The sequence below is a fragment of the Arvicanthis niloticus genome, chromosome 15, assembly GCF_011762505.2.
Source record: "Arvicanthis niloticus isolate mArvNil1 chromosome 15, mArvNil1.pat.X, whole genome shotgun sequence".
NCBI classification, from domain to species: Eukaryota; Metazoa; Chordata; class Mammalia; order Rodentia; family Muridae; genus Arvicanthis; species Arvicanthis niloticus.
Genome location: NC_047672.1, coordinates 9,928,241 through 9,946,655, shown reverse-complemented (window position 1 = coordinate 9,946,655; position 18,415 = coordinate 9,928,241). Strand labels below are relative to the sequence as shown.

The 18,415-nt window shown below is 45.6% G+C and overlaps 1 protein-coding gene across 3 annotated transcripts in view; it reads left to right on the top strand.

The window, feature by feature from the left end:
* Window positions 1–1,055: 1,055 nt before the first annotated feature.
* The window catches only part of Wipf3 (WAS/WASL interacting protein family member 3), a 74,196-nt gene continuing 56,836 nt past the window's right edge, over window positions 1,056–18,415 (top strand). The window contains exon 1 of one of the 3 annotated variants that reach the window (XM_076913321.1): window positions 1,056–1,306. The gene's annotated coding sequence lies outside the window, so the exon portion shown is untranslated. The remainder of the gene's footprint in view (window positions 1,307–18,415) is intronic. The other 2 variants (XM_076913320.1, XM_076913319.1) reach the window with 2 other exon arrangements.

Genomic DNA, 18,415 nt, shown 5'->3' with positions numbered 1-18,415 from the left:
TCATGTCTGGGACCACGGTATTATGGTTCTACACATAACCCATTCTTCACCTAAATCAAGAGAAAGCTGAATATTTGTCAGCACAAAAGTGAAAGACTTATTAATCGTTGCTATAACCATAAGCTTGTCAGGCTATAAACATAAGTAATTAGGAAAGTAGCTGAGGTCTACTGGGCGTACAAACTTGAACCACGTGAATGGAGAGATAGGTTGCAATCCGGTGTGGTAGCCAGCTGCTGGCACTGACTCCCTCAAGTGTGTTCCCAGTCCTGGAACCAGGGCTTTGAAGGTAGAGAGCCTGGCTCCTTAGCTAACACACTGTAGGACCCTGAAGAGTAACAAGCTCACAGAATAACCTCAGACACTGAAGGATCAGTCAGGAGTCCAGCAGGACATCCGTATCTGGCAGGAATGCCTAAGATTCAGGAAATGCCAGCCTGAATCACAGCACTTGGAGCAGCGCAGTGTACACAGTAGTCTCAGGCACACATCTCCAGCATCCTCCAAGCGCTGGACAGTGGGACAGTCAAGCGGGACAGCGACTTGCTTCACTCAGAAGGCTTACTCTACATTTCAAACTGTCTTCTTTCTCCTTCGGCCCCACCCGAAGCTACTTACCTCCCTGTGTTACCAGGATATTTTGTGCTCACCTTTCTCTGGGAGCAAGCTTCTCTATCCCCCCGCCCCCCAGCTCTCTCCACCCACACACCCACCCCTGCCTCTCAAGCCCAGGTCTGAATTGGGTGCCCCTCTGCTTGTGCACACTGGATAGCCTCTTGGCTCTGTATTGTATGTACCTGCTAGTGCTCATCGGGACAACAGGCTGTCCCATTCTCCCTTTGTCCCCTTGCTTATAGCGCTGTCTGGGGCTTAGCGAGGGCTCAGAAATGTTTGTAATATACAGACGAGGTGGCGTGCAGGGGAACTCCAGCCCTTGGTCCCATTGTCCCTGTGGCTAACACTCGGGACTCTGTACCTGGGAGCTGCGCCGCGCAGCCAGGACCGCCTCCTGGGTGCCAGAGCGACCCCGCCCTCTGGGCCGAGTCCCCGTGCGCTGGGCGGCGAGGCTCCAGGGCGGCCGCCAGGAGCAGGTGGGGGCGGCGGCTCCGCCTCCGCGTCCCGGCAGCGCCTAAGCCCGGCTGGAAGCGAGCGAGGAGCGCAGAGCCCAGCTCAGCCAGGCGCGCCGAAGCAACGCCAGGCACTGTCCTCAGACCAACCGGGATCCTCGAGGCGACGGGGACGACGGAGACGGCGGGGACGGTGGCGCCAGCTAAAGTCCAGTCGGCCGGGTTACGGCCAGCTGCAGGTAGCTGCTCCGCTCGCGTCCGGGCCCTGGGTTAAGTGGCCGACTGGGGTTGTTGCGGGGTGGGGGGTGGGGGGGTATTGGGGACAGTCCCGAAGTGGAGTGGCCTCCCGCGGTGTCAGGGGCGCTGGGCGCGTGAGAGTGCCCAGGACCCTCTCCAGACTGTAGTCCCCAGCCGTGACTATATCACAGCGCTACTCCATGCAGCCTTAGCGGCAGCCACTCGCTCTCCGCTCTCCGAGCGCCAAGGGTCAGAAAGGGACCATGGCGACACCAGGTCACCCCAGGGCGCCCTGGTGACCTCCCAGGACAGCACTCTTCCATAATCAGCTTCTGGGATGAATGCCTCTTAGGCCTCATGCCCTAAGGGGGGGGGGGCTCTGCTTCTCTTCCCCACCTCACGACCCCCCTCCGAGAACAAAAGGATGGGTCTCATGGGTCTCGATAGTGTGGGGGGCTGTCCCTAGGAAGGGTCTTGGTGATTAGGAGAGATCTGAGAACCTGCATAATCAGACAAGGATTGATACTGGACCATCCCCCAGGAAGAAAGCCAATTCCGAAGGGAGAAGTGACTTATCCAAGGTCACACAGTTCCTGGTGACAGAGCTGGGCCAGGAACTCCTGTTCTGACTCCCCCGAGGCTCAGCTGCAAGCCTGTGGAGGCCAAGAGCCAGTGTGTGTGTGTGTGTGTGTGTGTGTTTATAGATTATCTCGAGCCATTTATGTCTGGCCACAAATGGCCATTAAAGTCCTTTGGAGGTATGCATGCAGGACTGGGTAACTGTGGCCATTCCCCTGAATACTTAGCCAGGAGCTCAAGGGGAGCAAACTTGGGAGAGGAACACGCTGGACTCTCTTGTAGGATGTCAGGCACCCGTTCTCCTGTGGGAACAATGTCTTCTGCACACTTGGAGTGTCAGCGTGAGAACCTGAGTTGGGTAGATGTTCTGCTCGGAAATCCAGGAAGCCTGTCTAATGGCCTCAGGACAAACCAGAAGCATCTCTGACACACTCTGGGGACACTCAGGAAAGTTTCCAGTGGGGCATTGGTATTCCTCTTCTGTTCCTGGGGTCCTTGGGTATAAATGAGGGCATTTGTTGGGTAGACTTGTGTGACTTTAAAAGCTTGTGTACTTCAGTGTCCTTGCTAGAAGCCTTCATCACCTCTTCATCACCGAGAGGGTTGGTCAGGAGAGGCTTTCTTGCCACCAGTTAGTATTATAATCATCAGACACTCCAGCCTTGTTTTTGAACATTCAGTCCTTTTACTTTCTGAGTAAGTAAGTCTTTTGCGAGCATGTATGTCTGTGTATGACTGTGTGCCTGGTGCCCCTAGAGGTCAGAAGAGGCCATTGGATCCCCTGGACTAGATTCTGGATGTCAGGCTCCTAAACCACTGTGTAGGTGCTGGGGATGAATCCTAGTCTTCTACAAGATCAGGGTTTTCACCGATAAACTACCTGCCCGGCCCCAGCCTTCTTCTAAAAGCCATCCTCTCTAAACCATAAAGTAGTGGCAGAGGTTAGAAGTGGTCTGCCTTTGGGCTTCCTACTGGCCTGAGCAGGCCTTCAAGGCACTTTGTGTCTGGACTTGAGCTCCATACATAGAAACCCAGGATGTTACGTGCTTTAGACTTGTGCATATCACTTGTGGCTTTTTTTTCCTTCAATAACAACTCAAATGGATATCTGATACTGAGGAACACCCGCCACGGCAGCACACAGGCTGCTGCAGTCTGCCTGCTAATGTACTTTAGAGATACATTTTAAACCCAGATAAACCAAACCGGGAAAACAGGAAGAAGGACAGGGGAGAAAAAGAAAAAAAAAAAAAAAACAGTGGAAAAGTAGCAGAAAATGGCCAGACACTGTAGATGCTTCCTTATGCATTAACTCAAGAGTCCTGTGGTTCCTGTAATTATTGTGCCTTTCCACAGATGAGAAACACAAAGAGAGGTTAACCGCGTATGCCAAGGATAAGGACCTGGGTCTGACGCTTCAAACTGGAAATGCACCACCCATATGCAATTGTCGGTGCCCTAATCTGGGCAGAGATGTCAGGCTGCCTTGCTAGAGTTGAAGGGCTGCTGTACACCCCGTTTTAGTCCTCCCAGGAGCCTCGCTTGGTTTCAGGCACTTGTGAGTGTGACATGGTGTTACACTAAGTCAGCCAGCAGCAGAAGGGGCGGAGGAGAGCGTGTGTGTCTAAGAACATTCAGTTTCAGGAATGGGAGACAGCCAGCTGGCCCAGCCTGGCAACGCTCTTTTTAGGCGATTATTGTTCAGCAACTGTAGAGTACGGGTTGAGATTTTGCAGTCATTCCAACACACACACAAAAAAAGAGATGATAGAGCCACAACACCAAATGAGATTAACACAGAAGAGAAGAAGAGAGGGTTTTCATCGGGGGCCCTCAACTTTTCCTGCCTTCTATGCTTGACAGATACAATAGATATATCAGGGCTAACGTTTAAAAATTTACGAAAGAGCAGGCATGACGGCTGGGTAAAGGAGCTTATGCCGAGCCTCACGACCTTAGTTCAAACCCCAGAGTCCGTGTGGTGGAAGGAGAGAATTGACCCTGCAAATTGTTCTCTGACCTCCACAAGTTCAATGTGACACACATACACACATACCAAAACCACCACCACCACCACCAACAAAACAAACAAAACAACCAAAAACAAAAATGAAAAATCTAAAATCGACTTACAAAAATAGCTTAATAGAAGAAATAAAATTTCTTCTATATATGAGATAAATTTTCAGGACACAGTCACGTTATCAAAAGAGTGATGTCCTGAGAAATTTGACCTAAAGACCTTATATGTCTGCTCTGATTCCCCAAACTCGGAGACATAGGAACATGTTTGTTTTACCACAAGCTTCAGACTGCACATTGAACATGTGTCTTCTTGGAACTGTGAGGTTTAGGGGTAGAGATCACTGAGAAGGCCTACCAAGACATCTATGTGTGGGTCCCCTGAGCAATGAGCCTGTCAGTTATCTCCTGGTGAGTTCTGCCTTCTTGTGGCAGTACACCTGCCATCTGGCTGCTGAAATATTTAGAAAGGTATTGTAATATTTGACTAACTTGGCTCATAGCATATGACAAAACAGACTCAAAGAGGGAACTAGTAAATCAGAGTTCAGCTGGGTGAGAAAAGGATTCATTAGTTCCTTGGCCGCTGCCACGGAGCTGAGGGGCATTTCTGCTCCCTCTGATGCTCTGCAGACACACCACATGCTTCTTCTTGGCTGCAGCCAGCAGTGCAGTTGAAACCTCCCCTTGCTATTTGATCCTTTTTGTGGCGGGCACTGCTGAGGTGAGTTCCCCACACCAGGTGTGCAGCCTGGTGGACATTGCATCAAGAACGACAGCATTCACACACCAAGGGGCTCGCATACACTGAAACAGAACAGACGTGGAAAAAAGAAAAAAGAAAAAAAAAACAAAAAACAAAACAAAACAAACGAAACAAAAACAAACAAAAAAACAAAACAAACGCCGTGTGGGTGCCGAGTGAGCCAGACAAGGTTGGGAAATGTTTGAGAACGTTCCATCCTTTGTGGGTGATGGATTCTAGTGACAGGATGAATCTCAGATGGCGGCACCCGGAAGAGACAGCCAGACCTATCTTTGAACCGGAAGCTAGAGTCAGCTCCAGGGTTAACTGGGAAGAGGCACAGGTTGGTTTAGATCGGTATACGGAGCTCTCAGAGGAAGGCATCCAGGCTACTATCTTCTGATCCTGATAGCTAATGGCTAATTCCTGCCAGGACTAAGCTAAGAGTCTGAGAGATGCAAAACCACCCCAAGAGCCCTCACAGGCAGGAAAATTTTTAGAGTGAACTTGTGAAGTCAGGACGCTTCCACTTCATGCAAATAGAAACTGAGTACCAGCTGTGCGGTGTCTACTTCAGAACTCACCGGCCTGAGTTTATCAGTGATTCTCTGAATGATCCTCGGCAAATCCCCTAAGTTCTATGCGACTCAGTTTCTTTCCATAAAATGGGAATAATAAAATGATACAGCTGGGTAAACAGGACTGCGCTGTATTCATGGTGACCCTCAACAAATCAGAGATGCTTTTGTTATAATAGCAACCCGGTGCTTTTTACAAACTATGGGCTTAACATATTCCCTCTTCCGTAAAAACAATTGAGTTTGCCAGAAGTAGGTAGACAGCAACTGAAAACTCATAATGAGCTGTGTTAAAAGGAACACACAGAACAGAACTCACAGATCACCCTTTATGGGGAAGCCTGAAGGCAGGAATGTATTAGAAAGTGAATGCAGCTTCCAGAGGGGAACCACAGTCTGGTCAAAGCTTCCCTGCAGCCAAAGCAAAAAGGCACACACAGATTGTTACCCAGTCTACAGCAACCATGAGATAAACGCAGATCGGTCACCAGCTCTTCCTGGTCCTGAAACCTTGGATAACTTTCCCCCGGCCAGCCTTTAAAACCAGCACTGTTGCCATGGAGATCCACGTCTTCAGCGAGATTCTTGCCTACAGACAATGGGAGTTTTGTGGCAGAGGACAGCGCACATTTCCTGAACTTTATTGACTATGGTTCTGGAGATGGCATGCCAGAGACTTGCTGTTTTCTCAGCCACGTGTCTGGGGGAGAGCCTTAGGAGAGAGAGTCAGGTGGACAGGTTTGCCTGAAGCTGCTTACAGCAACCACATCAATCAACCAGAAAAGACAGAAGGGTATCCGGGAGCACAACCCCCTTGACAGATAGTTTGTGGATTTTTCTTTTTTCATTCTAGAAGCCAGTGTTTTGCTGTACCTGCAAATTATTTCCGTGTTCATGTGGGTATATGTGCACGCATGTTTGTATGTTTGTGTGCACATGTGTACGGGTTTGCACAGATATGGGTGCACATGCATGTGGAGACTCAAGGTTGGGGGAATCATCCTGGGTTGCCTTTCCATCTCATCAACAGAGGCAGAGTCTCTTAATCAAGCCTGGAACTCACCAATATGGTGAGGCTCACTTGCCAGCTGCTCTGAATGTCCCAGTCTCTTATCTCCAAAGCTACATTACAGCTTGACATCCCATATGACTTAGGTTTACTTAGTTAGGTTCTGGGGATCTGAACTTTGGTCCTCAAGCTTGTATGGCAAGTGCTCTAACCATTGAACCATCCCACCTCAGTGGCCCCCCCCACTTCACCCCCACCCCCACCCCCACCCACCACTTTGCTGGTAACATTTTTAGTTTTCAATTTGGAAAGGAGAAAGACACTGTGGAAAAAAGTAAATAATGTAAAGTTGTGTTTTAAACATTTTCAAACTAAAATACTGATAGTCATATGGTTTCTCTCTCTCCCCCCCTCCTCCCACCCTGTGAGTGTGTGTGTGTGTCTGTCTGTCTGTCTGTCTGTCTGTCTGTATCTGTACATAATGCCCAGATATGGCTTGATTCAACTAGGATTGTATTTAGCAACCAAAATAAACAGGAAGAGTGTGTACATCTGGAGCTACCTTAAATAGAGGCAAATTATTTGTTGTGTAAAGGCAAACCTCCCAGTAAGACCATCTGGAGCTGCTGCAAGGAACACTTACCGCAGAGACCAGCAGAGACCAGCTCCTTCCCACCTTTCTGTTTCTCTCCCTTCATTACAAATGAAGTTTGTAATACTTCATCCTAAATCTTCTTTGCCTCATGGCTGCTGTATCTCTGGGTTTACACAGCTAGTCTAAAGGAAAGAAGACAATAGCTAAAGACTGACATCTTGGGCTGGAGAGATGGCTCAGCAGCTAAGAGCACTGACTGCTCTTCCAGAGGTCCTGAGTTCAATTCCCAGCAACCACATGGTGGCTCATAACCATCTGTAATGGGATCCGATGCCCTCTTCTGATGTGTCTGAAGAAAGCAATAGTGTAATCACATATAATAAATAAATCTTTAAAAAAAAAAAAAAAAGACTGACATCTTGCTATTTGAGAGGTTTTGCCTTTTTATTCAGAAAATGATGCCTCCTCACACCCCAGACATTTGCCCTCATCTCATTGGGCAGAATGACATCACATGATTACTAAAGTGTAAGAGTCTGAGAAAACAAATTTTTTTTTCAAGCTGGGTAACTCCTCCCCCATTAGAGGAGGGGTGGTTAGTGGGTAGAGAGCGGCATTGCCACCATTAGTCATGGCCTGACTTAATTAGCAATTACAAAGGTGACTCAGTCATTTTAAATGTCACACTTTCCAGACCTTTGCAGCGCAGCAGAGCGCTGGAAAAGGAAGTAAGGTCTCCGAGAAGATTCCTAGACCTCTCAGTCAGCCCCGCCCCTTCCGGGGTCTCCTCATCAGGGCACTTCAAAGTCATTTCAAATTAAACTTCCTTTTCTTTGCCCATGCTCCCTTTCCCTACTCCCCTCTTTAGCTCTAGGTCATCCGTCCAGCAAGGTGTCCCTTCTCCCCCATTCCAGACACCCAGCATTTCCCACAGCTGTCAATCAACCTCGCATGAACAGTCTCTTTTGCTAGTGTTGCCTCCTGGATGACGGCCGCTGTTTCCTCTCTACAGACTATATTCCATTTACAGCCCTCAGGACCGAAACCACAAAGGCCTACCCATGTCTTAATGCCTGCTTGCCTTCCTGATTGTTTTTTTTTCCTTATTATTAATGTACCGTTGTACAAATTAGCGAAAGTCACTGTAATGTCACCACGTGCATTTGATCTAAAACCTTACAAAATAAATCCCATAGCTAAATTCTATGGAAGCCTGTCCACTGTGAGCAGCATGCCACATCTTGTAGCACAGCTGGCTCCAGCTCAGCACCTTGGGTCAGGGGAGGCCCACCCTTAGTTCCTTCTTACACTTTGTGTTTGCTTAAGACCTGTGGAAGTGGCCCCTTCCTTGGCTTCTCCTTCATGTTTCCAAAGTGCTTTTATTTTCTCTTGATGCTCTATGCCCTGGATTATGCCTTGCCTGTTGTGACTAAAGCCACTCTATCTTATAATTACAGCTTCACTGAGATATTTACACATCTTAAAATCGTCCTTTATAGTATTTAAGTGATTACTTAATATGCAGAATATGCAGAATCACGCAGCATCATCCCCAAAAGAGACTTAGCTCCATGCCCTCTCCTCTCAGCTCTGATGACCATTAATCTACCTTCATGCTGCATTTATCTATTCCTATTTTGGCCTTTTCTCGGCAGATACATACTGGTGTGTGTGTGTGTGTGGTGTGTATGTGTGTGGTGTGTGTGTCTGTGTGTGTGGTGTGTGTGGTGTGTGTGGTGTGTGTGGTGTGTGTGGTGTGTGTGTCTGTGTGTGTGTGGTGTGTGTGGTGTGTGTGGTGTGTGTGTATGGTATGTGTGTGTGTGGTATGTGTGTATGTGGTGTGTGGTGTCTGTGTGTGTGGTATGTGTGTATGTGGTGTGTGGTGTCTGTGTGTGTGTGGTGTCTGTGTGTGTGGTGTGTGTGTGTGATATGTGTGTATGTGGTGTGTGATGTCTGTGTGTGTATGTGGTGTGTGTGTGTGGTGTGTGTGTATGCTTGCTTTTCATATACAATAACATTCAAGGCGAATCTACAGTATAGTGTGAATCAGCCTCCGTAGCCTTTAATTGTCCATGAATACTGCACTCATGAATTGATGACCATGAGACGTGTTTCTACCTATGGTTGACTATAAATGCCGCTGGTCTAGAGATGTGGCCCAATAGTAGACTGGACACTTGCCTAGAATGCACAGGGCCTGGCTTTGATCCCATCGTTGGAAAGAAAGAACAGGAGGAGGACTAAGAAGAGGAGGAGCAGGGAGGGAGAAGAAGCAGAGGGGAGGAAGAACAGGAGAGGAAGAAGAACAGTGCCAACCATGTAGAAGTTTAGTGAGCATGATCAAGCATGCTCAATGCATGGTTTACACATGTATCAAGTGTTGCTGTGTCTCCTAAGTATGTTCAGTTGCCATATGTCAGTGATCAGCAGTGCATGTGGTCCATCTTTTGTGGATTCAGGGGAGATGGATGAACCTGGCAAAGGCTGGTATCACACTGACCTAGGTGCCCTGTGGTTTTGTGATACTGCAGGTGTTGCTTCTCAGGGTGATTGCTTACATATCTGAATCTCCTTTGCACATCTTGGAAGTGGGACCGATATTATATGTCATGCAGAGTTAGGTCTCTCTTGGGTAGGGAGAAGTTGAAAGCGAATTGTATAAGTAACGAGTAGATTGTTACTTACGATCAGAACATGTGAACTGCTTTGTTAATAAATTATTTAGCAAAGTTCTCTTGTAGCCATGCCTTTCAGTATTGCTTTGGGCATGCTGGGGACCAAACCCAGGGAGTTTGTCTATGGGAAGCAAGTGTTCTGCTATTGAGCTCATTCCAGAGCTTCATCAAGTAGACAGCAACCATGACCATCAGGGAAGAGTTAGAGTGAAAAGTGAATATGCCTTATTAGAGTGAGTGATGTTTACACACACACACACACACACACACACACAGAGAGAGAGAGAGAGAGAGAGAGAGAGAGAGAGAGAGAGAGAGAGACAGACAGAGGGGAGAGAGATGGGAAAAGCAAGAAAATGCATGAGAAATATATTTTCTACTTCCTTTTAATGACAGAAATTGGTTTTAAGTGTGTACTTAGAGCCAATGTTTATTCTAATAGTCTCTTGATGGTTGAATGAGATATTTGTCCCCACTGTTCTGCTTTACAGTAGGAAAAGTTGAATCACTCAGACATAACCACTACACCTGACAGATGGACAACTATCTTGAGTGCAAAATTTGCCTTCCTCACATCTCAACAGCTCTTGCATGGTCGAGCTCTTGCTCTGTTTTTTACCCACATGTGTGCCTGTGTCCTAAGGTCCAGAACCCCTCTAGCAGTTCTAGAGAGAAAACTGGAAGTGTAGTGGGCTGGAGCCCGCTGTGCACCTTTCTGGTGTTTATAGATGCACAGTGGGTTCTTGGTGATCGTGCTTACCCTGTTATGTTCCCATTATCCATGAAAACTTCATGTAGACAGATGTGCATACACTAAAGAACAATAATCCAGAACATCTGTCTAAGGAGACTGGGGTCCATATTTTCTAGGGAAGGAAGGAAGTCACCAGTTGTTAGTACCTGTTGATTCCAAGCTGTTGTGTCTTGTGTGTCCTGCAGTGTTCCACATTTAATGGATGACAGGGACTGATTCCCAGCTGGAATCAACTCACAAATGACTCACCTGTAGTAGAGGTTAACTCTTTAAACTGTGGGGTCATGTATCTGAATGTGGCAGGCTCAGAAATGTCAGTGGTGACAGTAAGAGGTCCCTGAATCCTCAGTGACCCAACAGGAATTCAGAGTTTCCCATCAAACGTGTAATGAATGTAGTCACCTGGGTTGTATCATGTGACTTCCCTGCAACTGTGGCCATGGCCATGCCCGTGCCACTCCAGCACACAACACCAGAACAGATACCTGAAACCCCTCAGCTCAGAGGCCAGAGCACTGTCTGGTCTACATATTGAGTTCCAGGACACCCAAGGCTACACAGTGAGACCCTGTTTATAAAACAAAATTAATTAATTAATTTTAGTTTAGGATTAAAACAGAATTTCCAATAATTTCTGAGCTGGCCTTGTACTCCTTAGTCTTGTTTGTTTGTTTGTTTGGTTGGTTGGTTGGTTGGTTGGTTTAATACAAGTTAGGCTTACCTGGGAAGAGGGAACATGAATTCAGAAGATGCCTATACCAGGTTGACCTGTAGGCAAGTCTTTGGGGCATTTTTGTGATTGATGACTGATGTAGGCAGGTTCAGACCATTGTTATAGGTGGGCAGTGCCATCACTAGGAAGGTGATTCTGAGTGTATCAAAAAAAATCTGTGGAGCCCTGGGGAGTAAGTCAGCAAGCAGCCTTCCCCCCCAAGGCCTCTGCTTCAGTTCCTGTCTGTTGATTCCTGCTCTGACTTCCCTTCCTGAAGGACTGTCAACTGTAACAGGAAATAAATCCTTTCTCCCACAAGTTTGCTTTTAGCCAGTCACTTACCATTGCAACAAAAACCAAACTAGAACAGGCTCTAGTACATGTCTGGGATTTTATATTACACTTTTACACAAAGGAGAAAATTCAGCATGTACTATGAAATCAAATTATCAAGCAATTCTGAAAAATACTGAAGATGGGCTACATCCTATGGTATCAAACCTCAGTCAAGATTTAAGTCTTTATGGAAAAAGCACATTTACTTTCATCCTTAACAAATGGCAACATTACATGATTATCCAAGAATTGAGGGATTTTGTTGTTTATGTACTGTTGTTATTAATTCTTTGAGAATTTCATACAATGTATTTTGGTCATGAATGTTTGGTTTTTATACCTTGTTTTACATATCTGTAAGCCCAGACAATGTAAAAACATCTTGGTTGGAAAAAAAAAAATCAAGCTGGGCAGTGGTGGCGCACGCCTTTAATCCCAGCACTTGGGAGGCAGAGGCAGGTGGATTTTTGAGTCCGAGGCCAGCCTGGTCTACAGAGTGAGTTCCAGGACAGCCAGAGCTACACAGAGAAACCCTGTCTTGATAAACCAAAAAAAAAAAAAAAAAAAAAAAAAAAAAAAAAAAAAACCAACTCAAAATGGAAAGAAAAAGAAGTGAGCTCACTGTGTGTGTGAAGAAGTTAGCAGTGAGCAATGGTTGAGCAGTGATTCATTCCACCTCTGGCTGTTTTCCTAGCATGCTTGGCCAGTCCTCCCCACTCAACTCCCCGCACCCTCCCCTGTGGATAGCAATGACTGTGTGGGGATCCTTATAGGAGCAAACCAAGAGGCTCAACTGCAGCTCTTGGCACAAGGTTAATACTGCTTTGATTTCTTTTCGTTCATCTATATTTTCTGTTTGGGCACAGAGGTCTCCTTTGAGTAGCATGAAGCCAAGAAAGGAAGAAAGAAAGAAAGAAAGAAAGAGAGAGAGAGGGAGGGAGGGAGGGAGGGAGGGAGGGAGGGAGGGAAGAAGAAAGGAAGGAAGGAAGGAAGGAAGGAAGGAAGGAAGGAAGGAAGGAAGGAGGAAAAGCTTCATAGTTCCAAACAAGGAACCCAGAACCAGCAGGGCTCTTATTGAAACTGTTCATCTGTGGTCTTAATTTGGGAACAGGTAACACTGCACAGATACTTCGAAAGTGTAAAGGAGTGTGCAGTACGGGCCGTTCTCAGGCCACCTAGCTACTCCGTGTTCTAGACGATTCCCACATATCTAAGCATAAACATGGATATAAATACACAGCAGAAATAGAAGCCTACGCAGACTGTGTGCATTTGCTGCTGACTGCTTTTTTTACGTACTGTAACCTAGAGACCATGCCAGCAGTCACACCTAAGTCTACTATATTCTCTGTTAACAGCTATCTGTTATAGGGTTATAAACTGTTATAGGGTGTGGATTAACTTAGTTCCCAAATGATAGTAGGTCATATGCTTTATTTCTGGTCTTCAGCTATTAAAAGAAAGATACTGTTTCTCATAAGTATAGACATGTCATAAAGGTAAAGTCCTAAAATTGGAAAGTGCATGTAAAATTTGATTCATTTGACCCCACAACTCTCCCCAGCACATGAGAGTGAGTGACTCCTGCTCTCTGTCCAGTGCAGGAGACTGAGTGACCTCCAGTGCATGTATCTACCTTGTGAGCCTGGCTGATCGGATGGACACACGGTGATATTTTGTGGGTTTGACTCACATTTTCTCATGAATTATATGGAACATCTTTGAATGTGTTTTAATGTCATTTATACTCCTCATTTTATTATGAATTTATAAGAGTGTTTATATTAAAAATAAAAAAGCCATTTTACTGTAATTTTAATCTGATATAGTTTCTCCCTAATTTGTAGTCTGCTTGTTTCAGTATGATTTTTCTCCAATCTGTAGTAATGTATGTCTTTAACGTTGTGTTTTATGTCCTTACATACTTATTAACTACAGAAACATTTTCTCTTATAGCATTTTAGACAGGTCTTTTTTATCTTGAAAGTTTGTGTGTGGAGGGTGTCTAGGATGTAGGGTATGCTTGTGTGTGTGTGTGTGTGTGTGTGTGTGTGTGTGTGTGTGTGTGTGCTGAAAAGCAAGCAAGTCTGTATTTCCACCATGGTCACTGCAGTTTACAGCACAATACGGACCAAGTTTAACCTTTGTCTGGTGTTGGTCTTTTCTGCTGGAAAGTAAAGTATGTTTTCTCTGTGTCTTCTCTGTTTCTCAGGCATGTCTTACATGTTCATCTCATCTCTGCATATTCTGTTCCATATTTTCAGGCTGACTTGCAAGAGCAGTTGTCTCTGAGGGTGACACTTCTCGAGCAGCCGTTTTCTATAGACAGAAGAGATGCTGAGATTTTGCTTATGGGTTCTGAAGAGTCACCTTTAAGACTCCTTATGATTCAAAGTTATCTTCTTACTGATTCTCTTAGGTTTTCCATGTCCATTGTCATATTACTGAAGAGGGGGCAAGTGAGCTCCTTCCCAACTAATATGTAAATATATGCTGTATTTCTTTTATAATTGAATCAAGTGACTCCCACCTCCGGAATGACGACATTGGGTAGTGACAGTGTATTCATTCCTGGCTTGTTCCTGAATTTGACTGAAATGGATTGAGTCTCTCATCATTCACTGTGACGTGTTTTGTGTTATAATTGGGAGGCAGCTATGGAAGGAATTCTATTTATGATCATTGCATGTGGGGGAGTATGAATTGTGTGTGGGTTTATGTGACACAGTGCTCGTGTGGAGGTCAGAGGACAGCATTGTAGAGTTGGTTCTCTCATTCTACCTGTGCCAGGGTTCTAGGGATCAAACTCAATTTTGCAGACTTATGTAGCAAGCACCTTCACCCTCGGAGCCTGTACTGCTGGCACTGATTTTCTTTTTCAGTGCTCCTACTATGGGAAGTTAGATTAGTAGGTGGCTTTTGCCTTGAAATGTTTCTGCCTTTGGTTTTTCTGAGACAGAGTCTTGCTATGTACCTATGGCTGTCCCGGAACTCACTCTCTGCACTCCAACTCACAGAGATCCACCTGCCTCTGGCCCTCAGGTGCTGGGATTAAAGGTGTGCACCACCACACCCAGCTGAAAGGCCCTTGTCTTTGAGCTGGCCTTGGTTGATGGGTGTAATTTTAAATATTTCGGATTTCTGCTTATTTGTGTTTCTCAGATCTTGCTCATACATGTAAGACTGGTCAGTGCTGTGGGAGTTGGGAGTCTGTCTGTCTCAGCTTTGGGTCTGTCTGCTGCCTGTAGATATTAACCTCTTCATGAGCAGCTGGGTGGAATCTGGTGATAGGGCCTTTCTGCTTACTGTCAGCAGACCTTTGATATTGCCAGTGTGTCACATCCTTTCTTGGTCACTTCACTAATCCATATTTTAATAGAAAGCCATGCACTTTAATCCGTGCGTTTAGATTGGAGCAGAGACGTTTAGCGTCTCCCTGGCTGTCACGGGCTCCCTTCCTGCCCTGTTCTTCATATTTTCTGATCTTTTGGAAGATTTGTTTTGATGTCTGATTTTCAGAGTAGCCTTGTGCCTTTATAAGTTGTAACATTTATCATTTTCCTAATTTCTAAATATCTTTCTTAAACTCACAAATGAAAGTCGGTTTCTTTCTCTCTACTCCCTTTAGCAGAGCCTTTGTCATAACAGTCCTCTGGAGCTGCCCTTCTGCACAGTCCTTAGGAGCTGTCCTTCTGTCCTTCTGTCATCATCACCACTGACTGCTGTTATGTGCTCTGACCTGTGCTTTGGCAATGTTCCGTCTGTCACAACCTTATTTCACAAGATCGTTCGGTTTATTTTAGTGCCCCAGTGTTTTCTGTGATAGCATGTGAAAGTGTTCTCGGAGTCTTCCTGTATTGGATTCTGAAGAGAGTCTAATGTGCTGTGTTCCTGCCTTTTGGTTAAGTCAGTCCCCACCCCACCCGCTCGCACAGTGCTCCTGTGCCTATATTAAGAACTACTTAAAGAATGAATCTTTTATGCTCAGGGCATGCAGTCATGTTTTTTTTTCTAGCTTCCATTTATATAAGCCTTTGTGTTTGCATATCTGGCCTTTGTATTGTTCCTGTGGGTGTCTGCATGGGTGTGAGCACACGTGGAGGTCAGAGGTCAGCTTCAGGTGTCTTCCTCATTTGCTCTCTACCTCCTGTTTTGAAACACGGCCTTTCACTGAAGCTAGACAACTAGTCTGGCTGGCCAGGGAACTCCAGGGAGCCCAACTTTCATTCAGGTCCTGGGGATCTGGACTCGGGTCCCCACGCCTGCGTGGCAGGTCCTTCAGTACTTAGCCATGTTCCCAGCCTTAGTGTTATGCTTCAGGCGCTGTCTAATAGGTCTGATGTGGGCAGGCAGCTCCTCGGTGAGAACCCCAACTCTGTCCATTCTTCTTTGGGTGGCCTAGAATGGTTTTGTTTGTTTGTTTGCTTGCTTGCTTGAAAGGCTCACTGTAGAGCTCAGGCTGGCCTCGAACATGTACTTTTCCTGCCTCCACTTTCTGAGCGCTGGTGGTGAAAAAATGATGTGCCACAGACTCCTTGCAGCTTTGCATCGTTGCTTCGGCCAGTGCTAATTGGCAGTTGGTATTTCTGGTGCTAACTCTTTTTTTCCCCCCCTGAATCTTCAACATTGTAAAGAATCCGTATTTGTCTTATTTATGGTTTTGGACTGACTTCAACTTTTTCCGATTCAGTGTGCATGGTTTAGACAGCACACAGGCGGGTTTCAGTCCACTCTGAAAGCATCCTCCGTAGCTTGCAAGTTTAGCTTACTTTCATGAATTGATGGTCAGATACATTTGCTTTTATTTTCATTCTGTTCTGCTTAAGTCTTACTGCTAACTGTAGAACCAGGCTTTTCCTGTGTACTGTCATTAGTGCACATCCAGGAACTTGAATTTGGCATATTTAAAACATTCACATTTGCCTATTTACTGTAATGGCAGTTTAGCTGGATATACACTTTTGGGTCTTACATTATCTTTTTACTGTAATAGCAGTTTAGCTGGGTATAAACTTTTGAGTCCTACATTATCTTTTTACTGTAATAGCAGTTTAGCTGGGTATAAACTTTTGGGTCTTACATTATCTCTCTGCAATTCTGTGATGTGGGTAATGTCTCTAAAGCTGTATCATTCTTCCTCAGTTATCATAAAAACCACCATTGCTTTTTTCCATAACAATAAGGCACACCAGGAAAGATGGCTCAGTGGTTAAGAGCATTTACTACTCTTGAGGACCCACGTGGGGCAGCTCTAACTATCTGTAATTTCAGGAAGCATCGCCTTATGTAATAGTTATGCTTCTAAAAAATGCACCTCTTCTTTTGAAAATCAGAGTCCACCTTATCCATTAAGCATCCTAGGCACAGGAGGCCTGATCCGGCATGTGCATCCCCTACAGGGAAGATACTGTTATGGACAGTGACCCTGTGTCTGGCAGGTGGCTTGTGGCCACCTCTAGTCCACAAAGGACAGTATTCTGCATAATTCGTAGTTCCCAGGGAAGAGGTACCACCCAGCTGTTAAGAAGTAAAAAACATCCTCTGGGTAAAAACCTTGCACCATAAATTAAAGAAGTAGCCTTCATTTTATAAAGCAATTTGTTATATTATGATGGATAACAATCTGATTGTGTTAATGGATAAAGTGGACTCTGTTTTTCCAAAGTAGAGATGGGATTTTTCGAAATGTAATTGTTACATGAAGCGATGTTTCCTTATAGGTATGTGATGAATATAATTTTAATGATCCCAGTTCTTCTTTTAGTTATCCCGGTGGTAAGAAAAAGAAAAGACAGGAAACCAACATTCTCCTCTCTCCCTGGGGAACCATGCACACAGTGGTTATTATGCATTTGAGTCATGGTGAATATTATCAATATCTCCAATTTTTCCTTCACCAAGTACTGTTCAAACATTATAAAGAATTCAGTGAATGAGCTGGTAACCAATTTGCATTTCAGTAAGAGTCTAATAAAAGGAAACTGATTTATGAGCTCACTGCAGGTGTGACACTGAATTCTGTACTGATGGTGTTTAAGGAATGTATCCTTTTAGAGTCTGCATAGACGAGCCTGACTATTCAGCTAACAACTTACTGCAGCATCTAAGCTGGACAGAGCTCCAGAGCTGATGTTGGACTGGCATTTCTCAGATGGCACAGTCCTTTGGGTGCTCCCTGAAATGAGACAGGCACTCTTACCCTGCCTTAGTCATTTCCAGCTCTAAGTACAACCTGCCATTTGCATAGGTTTGGCCGCCTGATTGTCAGTGAACCTGTGCAAAACTCAGTTTTCTCAGGGAGGACACAGCTTGTGGCTGTGAACCAGTGCTCAGCATCCCGACACAGGAGGCCTTAGCTGGCATGTGCATCCCTTACTGAAAGATACTGCCATGCATTCTGGTCCTTTGTCTGGCAGAGATGCTGCATTTCTCAGGAGCGTCCACCAGAGTCTCTCAGAATGTGCTTTTTGGGGCTTACACAACAGGTGACTCCTGTAGTTTATAGAAAATGTGTTTAAAGACTGAGGGCACAAGGCAAACATCCCCCTCACCCAAAGTAAGAGACCAGATGTAGTTGAGCACCACACAAGCTCCTGCGTGTCCTTCGAGCTCTGCCACACAAGCAGACACTTCTGTCCCCCTGTTTTCATGCCACTCCTGCTAGGAAGAACAGGTCTCAGAGCTGCCTACTTGCCTTTTGAAAACTCAGTACATTTCCACCAACGGTTCGTTTATTATGCCCCCACTCCAGACTGGGATGCTGTTGCCCTCCTTGAGGTCCAGCTTCCATGGGAGCATTTATCCCCTCAGCTTCCATGGGGATGCTTATCCTCTTCCTTTTGTGATGGTTATATTAGTTATTCATGGTGACACTAAGCACAGCCAGCTGCTGTGTCCTGGGACCTGTGTGGTATTCTTTGTATAGAGGGCCTGTCCTGTGGACTCTGTTTAGGCTAAGCATGAAGCCTTAGAGCACTTATTTTTTTTCCAAGTAAAATGTAGTAGCTATGGTAGAAGCCAAGCAGACCTGGGCAGTCTGTTTAAATTCTCCCTCCTACTTAAATAGCTAATTTGTGTAGAAATGCCGCTTTTTAAAAAGATATTTC